This window comes from Mastigoproctus giganteus, chromosome 8 (assembly GCF_048544385.1).
Source record: "Mastigoproctus giganteus isolate SK-2022 chromosome 8, ASM4854438v1, whole genome shotgun sequence".
NCBI lineage: Eukaryota > Metazoa > Arthropoda > Arachnida > Uropygi > Thelyphonidae > Mastigoproctus > Mastigoproctus giganteus.
Genome location: NC_143582.1, coordinates 172,488,772 through 172,501,614, shown reverse-complemented (window position 1 = coordinate 172,501,614; position 12,843 = coordinate 172,488,772).

Sequence of the window (12,843 nt, the reverse complement as noted above, 5' to 3'; positions counted from 1 at the left end):
TTGTGTGCTTTATGGTCAGTTTGCCTGTTTTCCTGAACAAAAACCCCAAGTTTCTGAGACTAAAAACTTCATTGCACTCGCCTGAGACCGACCAACTCAGTCGCGAAATCAAAATAGCCCACGAAAATTCCTCCCTTTAAGGGATTTTTTCATTCGGTCTGGTAGGACGGTGATAATAACCACCGTGCTACCCTCGAGGACAGCGTTCCTGTAGAAAATAGGTCTTTTGATATTGAGGTCTTGATATTAGAATCTCTGTGAGAGATTTAGAAACCTCTAAATCTCTTACCAAATCATTTAGTTCTTTGTTCACATACATTTCAATTCTGGGAACATTCACTGTCATCATAATATGCTTGCTCTCTCTCTCTGCGTGCGTGCATGTGTGTGTGTGTGTGTGCGTGCGTGTGTGTAGAAAACATAGGGGGAAAATAAGCAAATGGTTCTTGGCGGTAAAACGGATACCCATAATGCATGGACATGGTTTGCCGCTGGCATAGGGAGAACAGGTCCATGCATTATGGGTCTTATATTAGATGGTAGATTCTTATAGGAAGTGCCCTTTTCATTTTTGGAGTTGTAGCCTTACATGATTAGATGAAAGAAAATAATAGTGATCTCCGTGGCTTATCTGTTTAGGAACGTGGCTCAGCTCGTTCCCAAGCAAATGTTTATCATGTTCTCAAAGTTTTGTGAATGCTTGTGATGGGGCTCACAAGCCTACAATCTACATCGATTGTAGATCTTGTAAGCTTGGGATGAAGTTACTCTATGGAATGTTACAGTGTAACTGCTCGAATGTTTCTCCTCTGGTTTTCACGTCAGAGTTGAAACACCAACTGCGCAAATTCCGTTTGAGCTAGATAATGATACTCAACTTGCAAGAAGAGGTGTTCCTGATGTAGATTTTCCTGGATTTTGGAGATTAGCCTGATTCTATGTTCCTCGTAGTGAAAGGACTAGTACATTATGTGCTCCCAAGATTTAGGTTCCCCGCAAGTACAGAGAGGATCCTGCTCAACCCCCAGACCGGTAGAAATATCACTTGTAGACATGGTGAGATTAAAGGAGGGGGGCCGGTGAAGCGAACAGCAGAAGGGAGGAAGAGTTCGGTAATGGCACTATTGGTGGTGCTGTCCCAAGAGTCCCGCCAGATTTCATGCAACTTTTCAACAATTTGTTTATGTTCCCTTTTGGGGTCGCTAGCTCGATCCCTGTTCAGTATCTCGGTGGGCTTCCCTTTCTTGAGCCTCTGGAAAAGGCCTCTTTTAATTACCTCTAGGTTACACTGTAACATTCCATAGAGTAACTTCATCCCAAGGGGCAGATAGCCAGCTAACACCTGAAGGGCAGGCGTGCTGACGATACTCCAGGCTCTGGTAACCGTGAGGAGCATCGCTCTTTGTATGAGTTCTAACTTCTTTTTGTTCCAGTACAGGGTAGCTCTGGTGCACCACACTGCGGCACTATAGCATACAATAGGCATGAAGATGGATTTATAAATTAGTGCCAGCGCACCATGCTTGAGGTCCCAGTCTGCCCTGCTGATTCGGGCATTCATAGTCGTGCACATTCTGATTTTAGATGAAATGTAGACCAGGTGATGGTGAAAAGTTTCTTATCCAAGATGACTCTCAGATATTTGATTTCTGGTTGTAGTTTGATGGTCATGTTTGAAATTTTTTAAACTGGAGGTTTGTTTAGCTGTATGTAAACCTTCAAGGGAATAGAATTGGATTCGTCACCAGAGATAGAAACTCTATTTGTAGTAGACAAACTCTCTAACTTACTAAGAGCTTAGTTTGCTCTGGTTTCCAACTGGGCTCTAGATTCTGTGTCTATAACCAGGACCAGGTCATCAGCGAAGCAAGGAACTCAGCATTCCAGGGAACTCATCCAGAAGAATGGATTAAAAGAATGGTCCAATGACCGGGCCTTGAGGGCAACCCCGATGTGACCTGCCTGCTGACAAGCTAGAACCTGTTGGCAGTTGTCACTTTTCTCTGTGTAAGATATGAGTAGAAACATCTGTATAGATTAGTATTAGTATTTAGTATTAGTAACGGCCGCATGGTGCAAGAAAGCCTATGGCTTATGCTGCACCAGCCAGAAAAAAAAAAAAAAAAAAAAAAATCCGAACAAAACAATAATAAAAACAAAAAAAAATAAATAAATAAAATAAATAACTAATTAATAATAATTAATAAATAAAAAAAATAAAATAAAAAATAAATAAAAAAGAAATTAAACCTATCATCCTATGCGCTTCCCTTACCCGAAAGTACTATCCAGATGACCTTTGAATTTCCCCAAACTGTCGGCCTCTACCACCCATGAAGGCAACTTATTCCAGTAATTTATAACTCGCTGGCTAAAATAAAACTTCCTGCAGTCCAATCTAAACATTTTCCCCCGTAACTTGAATTTATGTCCCCTAGTTCTAGCATAATTTATAATCTTGAAAATTTTGTCCTCATTCATTTTACTGATGCCTCTCAGAGCCTTAAACACCTCAATCAAATCTCCTCTAAGGTGTCTAGTTTCCAAACTCTGCAACCCACATATTCGAAGTCTTTCTTCATAAGGACGCCGTTTTGCCGATCTCACCAGGCGAGTTACCCTTCTTTGCACCCTTTCAAGAAGCTCGATGTCTTTCTTTAGGTGCGGTCTCCATACTTGAACACAGTATTCCAAGTGTGGTCTAACATAAGCCTTATATAATGGGATTATCACGTCCCTATCTCTACTTGCAAAAGTTCGATAGATCATCGATAGGACACCATGGGCCTTCCTTGCAACCTGTTTATAATGCTCAGAGAATTTCATGTCTGACCGTATCGTAACACCCAAGTCCCTTTCCTCCAGTACTGGGTTTAGTTGAACTCCACCAAGTGAATAAGTTATTTTGTGATTACTGTTTCCCAGGTGTAATACCTTACACTTTGTTGGATTAAAGCACAGCTGCCATTTTTCTGACCATTCTTGAAGTTTATCTAGGTCTCTCTGAAGAAGCTCAGCTTGACAGTGATCATTAACTACTCTACCAATTTTAACATCATATGCAAATTTAGACATCACGCCCTCTATCCCTTCATCAATGTCGTTTATGAAAATTAAAAACAACAATGGTCCTAATACTGATCCTTGGGGAACCCCACTTCTTACATCAACACAATCTGAGGAATAGCCATTTATCACAACCCTCTGCCTCCTGCCCTGAAGCCATCCTTCTATCCATCTAAGGATTTTCCCAGTGATTTCAACCTGTTCCAGCTTATAAAGCAACCACTCATGTGGGACTGAGTCAAAAGCTTTGCTGAAATCTAAATAAACAATGTCGAAATTATTCCCTAAATCCAGCTCTTGAGTGACCCTTTCGAAATAGCGATTGTTAAACATTCGATTTGTTAAACATGATTTTCCCTTTACAAAACCATGCTGAGTATCCTTGAGAATTTCAATTCGATCCAAATGATCCTGAATTCCACCCTTGATCATTGCCTCCATGATTTTCCCTACTACTGAAGTCAGACTGACAGGTCGATAATTTCCAACTTCACTTTTAGAGCCACCCTTATGTATGAGAGATACATTTGCACTTTTCCAATTCAAGGGAATCTCCCCAGAGTCTAGTGATGCTCGCATAATTAGCCTCAATGGTTCAATGCACTCGCTTGCCGCCTCTCTTAAGATTATAGGGTATGTTCCATCAACTCCAGGAGCCTTACTGGTCTGTAGGCTCGAAAGTTTTTTCATTAAATAATCTTGCAAAATTTCAATATCATTAATTACATATTTTTTAACTTCGCTCCCACAATTTCCCATTGCCACAAAACGTTTTTCATTTGTAAATATCGATGCAAAATAACTGTTGAGTTCATCTGCAACGGCAGCTGTTGTATTTATTACTATCCCCTTTCCCTTACGTAAAGGTCCGATCTGGTTTGTCCTGCTCTTCTTGGCATTTATATATGTGAAGAATTCTTTATCCCCCCTCTTGGCTCTGTTTGCTAGTGATTTCTCATAAACTGCCTTTGCCTGTCGAACCTTTTCTGTGGCTCTATTACACATCACCTTGTAGCTGTTATAGGCTTCAGTACTTTTTATTGCTCTGTAACCTTTCCATGCCGCCTTTTTCTGCTCAAGTAATGCGGCAACTTCACTATTCATCCAACTTGGAACCCTTCTCGTGGAGTATTTTTTTAATAGTATATACGCATTCAAGGCATCTGTGATTAATGTTTTAAAAGCGTACCACAGTTCAATTGTATTCATTCTCTGCGCGATATCTACCCAGTTAATAGAGGCCATGTAGTACCTTAAGGCATCGTAATTTCCTTTTCTGAAATTAAAACCCATTCCTTTGCCTTTTACTTCTGCTACCTCTCTCATCATCATCCACCGTAGAACTCCGTGATCACTTCCTGCTACTTGTTCCTCTACTGTCAGCCCTGTTATGTAATCTGATTCATGTGTGATGATGAGGTCTAGGATATTCTTTTCTCTAGTACTTTCCCTGACATGTTGATACAAATAACAGTCATCTAGTTGATTTAAAAATTTTGTTCCCCATGTCAAGTTTCCTTCCCATTTACTCCAATCAATTAGAGGCAAATTGAAATCACACATAATAAGTCATTGACGCTTACTTGCCCATTCCATTTGCATGTAGAGGCTCTTGTCATAATCTTCACAATCACCTGGTCTGTAGATTACTCCTACTTGCATTATACCTTTGTTTCCAACTATCTCACACCATACAGACTCTATACTAGCATGTGAAAAGTCTGAATCCGGGAAAGCTATCGTAGCACTCAGGCTGCTTCTGATAAGAAGCATTACCCCACCACCCCTTCTATCTACCCTATCCTTCCTAAATACATATAAGCCGTACTGAAACTCATCATCCCCAATTTTCGGGTGGCACCACGTCTCTGTAAGCCCTATTATGTCCGCGTTACTTGTTTTAACCAGCAGTTCGAATTCGCTCATTTTATTGACGACACTTCTAACGTTACTGTATAAACAATTAAGATTTACTGTTCTTGTATATTTAACAACCCTAAGACAACCCTTGAAGTTTTTTAGGCTCTCTTCCCTGATATTAGCTACCCGCTCACGTGAAACGTCTTTGCCCCCAGAACATCTAGATAATACGTCCAGTTAGGGTAACAGATAAGAACTCTTAAGGTATGTGCAAGAGTTACATTGACCAATATTATCAGATAAACGCGTGTCAGTATTACCCACATCCCCCCTAACTAGCAGTTTCCCTGAACCTTTAAGGTATCCTCAATAATACTGGCAAAAACGTTTGCACCACTTTTGTTTAAGTGTATTCCGTCTCTACAAAACAAATTCCTTCTACCTACAAGTGTGGGCCATGCTGATAGAAATTTCCCCCCTAAAGCCTTGCAGATTCCTTCAAGTCTTGAGTTAATCCACAAGGCTCTTAACATATAATCCCTCCTATCGTGTCTGGGCAGAATTGCAGACACATAGACATTATGGCCTAGCTCGCGACATTTCCTCATCATGGTCCTGTATTTTTCCAACAAATCGTCAGATCGTGTACGTTTAATATCATTTTTCCCCACATGAATAATAATATTTTCTTTACCCCCTTTAAAATCTGACAATCTGTTGGTGACATCATCAATAGTTGCTCCCGGCAGACATACCCTGGTTCTGCTCCACCTATCTTTATTACAAAAAATATTCCCCGTTTCCCTAACAATGGAGTCTCCTAATAAAACAATGTCCTTTTTGCACTTGGTTTTTCTGTTTTGAGGCTCGATTACTGGGGTATTGGATTGCCTCAACCTCCCGAGAATACTGGGCCACTACAAATGGTCAAATACACCTGCAAAGTCCAACATGATGGCCAGGGCATATTTGGTTGTGTCTGTGGCTGCCGCTGTCAGGTGTTGGATAGCATCTGCTGTGCTTGAACCTTTTCTAAATCCAAATTGGCGAGGTTAGGCCATGTTGGAGTCGGCGTAGTATTTTTATAACCGGAAGTGAAGTAATCTTTAAAACAGTTTTGGCAATGGGAAAAAGAGCGATTGGTGTATAAGACTTCGTAATTTCAGCAGTGGATTTTTTAAGATGAGTTCGATAATTCCTGTCTTCCAAATTTCAGGAAAGACACCCAACTCGAAACGTGTTATGGGTAGCCAAAAGGTAATGCGAGAATATTCCAGCAAACTTCTTAATTACATCCGCTTCTAGTAGGTCATATCCGGGAATTTTGTTTTCTTTTGTTTTGTTCAGTGCAGTCTGCAGTTTTTCCAGACAAAACGGCTTCTCAGTGTGATCGATTGTATATCCCTCATTTTGTGAAATTATGATCTGCTATTATGATATAAAAAGTTCATCTGTTGAACTGGAATTGGACTAGAATTGACTGGTAGCACAGTGAAACAGCGAGTGTTTTCATCAAATGCTGCGATATATGTATTGAGTATGGCAGGGACTTGCTCTGCGATTAAGTAGAGCAAGTCCCTGCCATATGTATATATGTATATTGGGTTGCAAATTTATTAATTTCCGCTTCACTTGATTCCAATACTTGAATGACTGCTATTGACTGCGCAGATGTGTTATCTTGTCATTCAGTTTAAGTCTACGCAGTTTTGGCAGCAGCATTGAGGTCGATGACAAGGATTGTACAGGGGTACATCGGGTACAGAGATTCCAGAAATTTGGGGATGAAATTACGCTTATTAGCAGCATGGTGGAAATTGAGCCCTCTGTGGTTTAAACAAAATCACTGGTTTTTCCCATTCTTGAACTGAATTACTCACATACAGCATCCCTACGTATCTATCTATCCACCTGTTTTATAACTCATGATACGAGAACGTGATGCTGTTACTGAAGGGCCGCATCATTTCATGAAAAAAAGGTAGGGATATTTAATAAAGTAGCCTCTCAGTGTATATGACAGTAAGCCAGCTCAGCAATGGTAAACAGGCCAGATACAATTCTGTCATTTTCTTTCTGAGTTATTAAAAAAAGGAGCTAAAAAATTCTGTATAAAATATCTTGTTGAATGAAATATATCCACTCTCTTAGACTATCCGTTTTTGCAGAAATAACTACGTAATAACAGCGGTAAAAATATCGTCCTTCACGATCATTTTCTCCAAATAGTTTTATCATATCTCTTCGTTATTCTCTCATCATCCTTTCTTCACACTGTCAATTCCAAGTTAGCCTTTTCAAATTCTGCTTTGCTAGCTCGGTCATATCCTGTTTCCATGACGACATGTGCTGTCTTGGACAATAAATGACATATACTAAGTCATGTGCTGACATGGTTGTAGCGTGTGAAGGTTGTCTCGGACAGAGTTGTCAAGCAGAAGCAGTATGGATGGCAGTCACATGACCCCATATATCACCAACAAGCTCTTTGACTATTCTCCCAGTCCGCAGATGACACCATCAACTTTTAAAATCCATAGCCGCTTAGAGGCATCGAGTTGAGTCTAGCATATGCTTTCGGTTGTAGTATGCTAAAATATTGAACTGGGTAAAATAAAGTGTTTGACTTTATTCAAAATAAATGTAGTTGTTTCACTGTAGAATTTTAATTCAGATGTATTTAAATTTAAATTTAATTTAGATTTATTTAAATTTAAATTTAATTTAGATTTATTTAAATTTAAATTTAATTTAGATTTATTTAAATTTAAATTTAATTTAGATGTATTTAAATTTAATTTAGATGTGTATTAAAATTGTCAATCAGTATTATGGTTAAACAAAAGCGATATGATTTGCCCTAGACAATAATGCGACATTATAGGAAGATATACGAGTACATTGGCTAAAGTTGGATCTTTTCATCAATTATTATTGGGCCAAAAAAAAAATATTAGGAATACATCAGCTAATAAAGTACGTTCAATTTGTAGGAAGTTGCCGACTGCTCATTACATTTAGTTATACTGTATTTGGAGTAATGAAGATCTAGTTCGAGAAATGTGTTAAATCTAGCTCGTATATTAATGAAATTTATTTCGGATCTAAAATTGTGACAGGTGAGATTTACTATGAAGTAGATATTAGTGGTTGGGTGGGTTGATGAAGAGATCATTAGTTCGGTTATCAAAGGACAAGAACGTACGAACCGAAATCAACGCAAATCATTAAGCATTAAACACTTCTCTCTGAATGGAAAATCCTTCGCTACCTATAACGAACTCATCTCAGTGCCAATGAAAATTAGGAGTACATTTACCACACAAATTTGCTTGTCCTATATGTTCAACAAGGGCTGTAAATTCTATTAATGATTTATGATTATCATATGGTTAAAATATAAATACTCTTTATTGACGTAAATTTAATAGGGACACCTCGGTTATTTTCGGAAGCATTATGATTATCTGAAAGACGTGGTTTTGAATTGATCCTAGAATTCAAAATACTTGTAACACAATTCAGTTAGCTAAACTACGACTACTGCATGGTATCATTAAACTAGGTCATAAGGTTGGTGTTAGTTATGTAGTCCGATATTGGCTGTTCACGATCATGATATTATTTGGTTTTGTTATCATTATTATCCTGGTGGGCATATATATATATATTTTTTTTTTTTTTTTTTTGCACAAAATCAGCGAAGACTGTGATGTCAGTGGAATTTTTCTATAAAAGTGCGTATATTTTATGGGAGGTAATACATACACTAGGCAAAAAAATACAAACCTTTGTATTAAGACAGTCATATACTGAAGAAATGCAATTAGTAAAATAATAAGAGGAGTTTCAACGTAGAACATATTGAGTAGTACAGCTCTGATTCATACTATCTAAGAAGAAATGCAAATAACTCCGAATAGATGCAAAGAAAACTGCGACGTGGGGGTGATGACGCGTTGCCTCGTTGAGTATAAAAACTGCACAGGCTGTTCGACTGCAGTAAAATGAAGCCAGAATGGAGAAAACGCGTGATCTATCAGACTTTGAAAAAGGTCTTATCGTGGGTGCACGTTTATCAGGAGCCATGATTCAATAAACAATAGACATAACTGATTTCTCAAACGCATCCATCTCAAAGGTTTTTAATGACCGGAAATCAAGCTATTCTACATCTGAAAGGCGTAAATGTGGTAGAAAAATAATACTTCAAGAGCGAAGCCGTCGTATTCTAAGGAGAACAGTACGGAAAAATAGGACAGCTAGTGTGCAGCAGATAACATTGAATGTGATTCAATAATATCTAACCAAACACAGAACTGCATTATTTCAACCCGTACAATGCGCACAGAATTGAAGATATTGGGTAATGGCAGTCGCTTGCCCATCCGGAAGCCACTTGTTTCAGAGAAAAACGGAAAAATTCGCTTCAGTGGTGCCGAGAATATCGTAATTGGACAGTGGAACAATGGGGTAAAAGTCATGTGGTCAGACCAATTACGATACACTTTGTTTTGCACTGATAGTAGGCAGAGAGTGTAGCGAGAACCTCACGAAGCGATGGACCCTTTGCCTTGTTAAGCATCTGGAGATGGTATAATGGTATAGGGAATGTTTTGTTGTCATGGACTGGGTCTGCTGGTACCGTTGGAAGGTCGAATGTCATTCAGGGAGTACCTGAATTTTGTATAAGATCTACTGCATCCTGCAATGTTACACTTTTATCCCGAAGGCGATGGCCATTTTCTGGATGACAATGCAACAGTGCATCGTGCCAGAATGGTTCGAAGAACATGACATGGATTTCTACCATTTTCCCTTGTCCCCACATTCACCTGATCTCAATCATATTGAGAATGTGTGGTACATGCTGGAGAGAGCTATTCGGCAACGAAGTCCTCTTCAACTTTTAGCATTAGCATTAGCATTAGCATTAGTAGAGGCATTTGATGCAAGAAAGCAAGCTTATGCAGCATCAGCCAAAAAAAAAAAAAAAAAAAAACCCACTTCCACTTCACCCCTCTGTTCGTTCAAAATACCTGTCCAGCTGAGCCTTAAACTTATTTAGGCTATCAACCTCCACTACAAGGGATTTAAGTCTGTTCCACCAACCAACCACCCGCTGGCTAAAGGCAAATTTCCGCACGTCTATCCTACATCTGTCTTTCCTCAATTTGAATTTATGCCCTCTCAGGTGATTTTTCCGAGCTAGAGGAAGAATCCCATCAGCATTGAGCACGCTTAAACCATTCAAGGCTTTATACACCTCTATCAGATCACCTCGCTGGTGCCTAGTCTCCAGACACTGTAATTTGCAAAACTTAAGCCTTTCTTCGTAAGAGCACCCCTTTGTTCCATTCACTAATCTTGTTGCCCTTCTCTGTACTCGTTCCAGCAGCTCTACATCCTTCTTGAAATGAGGCCTCCAGGCCTGTATACAGTACTCTAGGTGTGGCCTGACCATTGCCTTATACAATGGAATAATCACCTCCTTATCCCTGCTGGAAAAATTCCTGTATATCATTGACAATACTCCATGAGCTACTCTTGCAGCCCGTCTGCACTGCTCAGAGAACATATCTGCCTGCACAACCACCCCCAAGTCCCTTTCATTCTCTACCACTGTCAGTGTAGTACCACAGTGTTGATACGTTGCTCTGGGGTTGCTGTTTCCCATGTGTAGTACTTTACATTTGTCAATGTTAAACTTCATTTGCCACCTCTCAGCCCATCTGCTCAACCTTTCCAGATCCTGTTGCAGCAGCATAGTGTCAGTAGTGTCCTTGACAACCCTGCCAACCTTTGTATCGTCTGCAAACTTGGACATTAAGCTTGATATACCATCATCAATATCATTTATAAATACAGAAAACAATAATGGTCCCAACACTAAGCCCTGAGGGACTCCACTAATAACATTAGTCCACGATGAGCAGTGTCCATTGATTACCACTCTCTCTGTCTTCCACCCCTTTATCCATAGCAGCAATTTGCATCCAATGTTACACTGCTCCAATTTGTATAGCAGTCTTCCATGTGCAACAGTTTCAAAAGCCTTTCTAAGATCCAAGTATATAATATCAAAGTTATTCCCTGCATCCAGTTCTTTTGTGACTGCATCATAGTATCCAATCAAATTGGTCAGGCAAGACTTCCCCTTAACAAAACCATGCTGTGTCTGAGCTATAACTGAAGTCTTGTCTAAATGATCCTGCAGTGCTTCTTTAACCAGTGCCTCCATTAATTTTCCTGGAACAGAAGTTAAGCTCACAGGTCTATAATTACTTGTGTCAGCCTTTGATCCTCCTTTGTGAATTGGGGTCACATTTGCACTTTTCCAGTCTATGGTTACCTCCCCTGAGTCAAAGAAAGCTCTCATAATTATGGCTAAGGGTTTGCTTACTTCCTTTGCTGCCTCCTTTAATATAACTGGATAGATCCCATCCACCCCGGGTGCCTTTCTTGTGTTTATCTTCAACAGTTTCTCCTCCACTTTACTTCCAGTTATTTCAAGATTCTGTAGCTTACTGCTAGAGTTGAATACACCTCTGGCATTCCCCTCGCTGAATAACTCATGTGTGAATGTCGATGCAAAATATTCATTTAGTTTGTTAGCTACCCGAGCAGGATCATCAACGGTTGACCCATCAATATCAAGTGGACCAATCTGATTCATCCCCTTCCTTCTAGAGTTTACATAAGTAAAGAACTCTTTGCTGTTTTTCTTTGCATCCCTTGTCAAGGATTTCTCGTAATCTGCCTTCGCCTGCCTAACCTCCTTTGTAACTTGGTTGCATTTCAACTTGTATCTATCATAGGCTTCTGCGTCATGTGTTAATTTGTATGTATCCCATGCATTTTTCTTCTCTGCCATATGCCTCATTAGTTCATCTGACATCCATTTTGGCCTAAACCTTGAACAATATTTCTTAGTTGGTATGTAAATCCTAGTAGCTTCCAAGATAAGTTCTTTGAATGCTTCCCATTTTGAATTTGCTGTTGGTAACATCATCAGTTGATCCCACTGTATAGAATTTAAATACTGTCTCATTTCATCGTAGTCGCCTTTGCGGAAGCAATAACCCTTCCCTTTACCCCTAATGGTAGTTACCTCTTTGAGTAAATCCCACTTCAGCACACTGTGATCACTGCCACCTAGTGGTTCATTTATCTGCAGATTCTTAATGCATGAAGAATCACTGCAGATAATCAAATCAAGAGTATTACTCCCTCTAGTTGCCTCTCGAACATGCTGATGTAGAAAACAATCATCCAATAAATCCACAAAAGCCCTGCTAGTGTGTGAGTAACCAGCCCCCAAATTCCAGTCAATATCTGGGAAATTAAAATCTCCCATTATAAGACTCTCTGATTTACTGGCCCACTCTATTTCCCTGTACAGTTTCTTATTATACTCATCAGAGTCATTAGGCCTATAGCACACTCGTACTCTCAATTTTGATCTCCCAATGCTTATGTCACACCAAACTGACTCAACACTGCACTGTCCAGCGATGTCGACTGGCTTCACTTCCTTGGTTTTTATGTGTTTCTTAACTAATAGCATAACCCCTCCCCCCTTCCTATCCTGTCTATCCTTTCTGTAGACGTTGTACTCTCTGCCTGAGATCAGTTAACTACCGCTTAGATTGAAGAGGACTTTGGAAAGTCCTCTAGTCGTCGACGGGATTTGAACCAGGTCCAGTCCACACGAGTACTAAGTGGTGAAATCACTATACTGTCATGGGGGAAATTTTATAGGAGGTGCAGAAACAATCGTCATATTCGGTTTCAGTGTAATCCCAAAACTTTGCGAAACTGAATGCTGCTGCAAAAATCTGGGCATTCGCTTCCGCCACCATCAAACCTGTTTGGATGTGAATACTGGTCTCTGATATGGGCCAAAGTCAAGCTCAA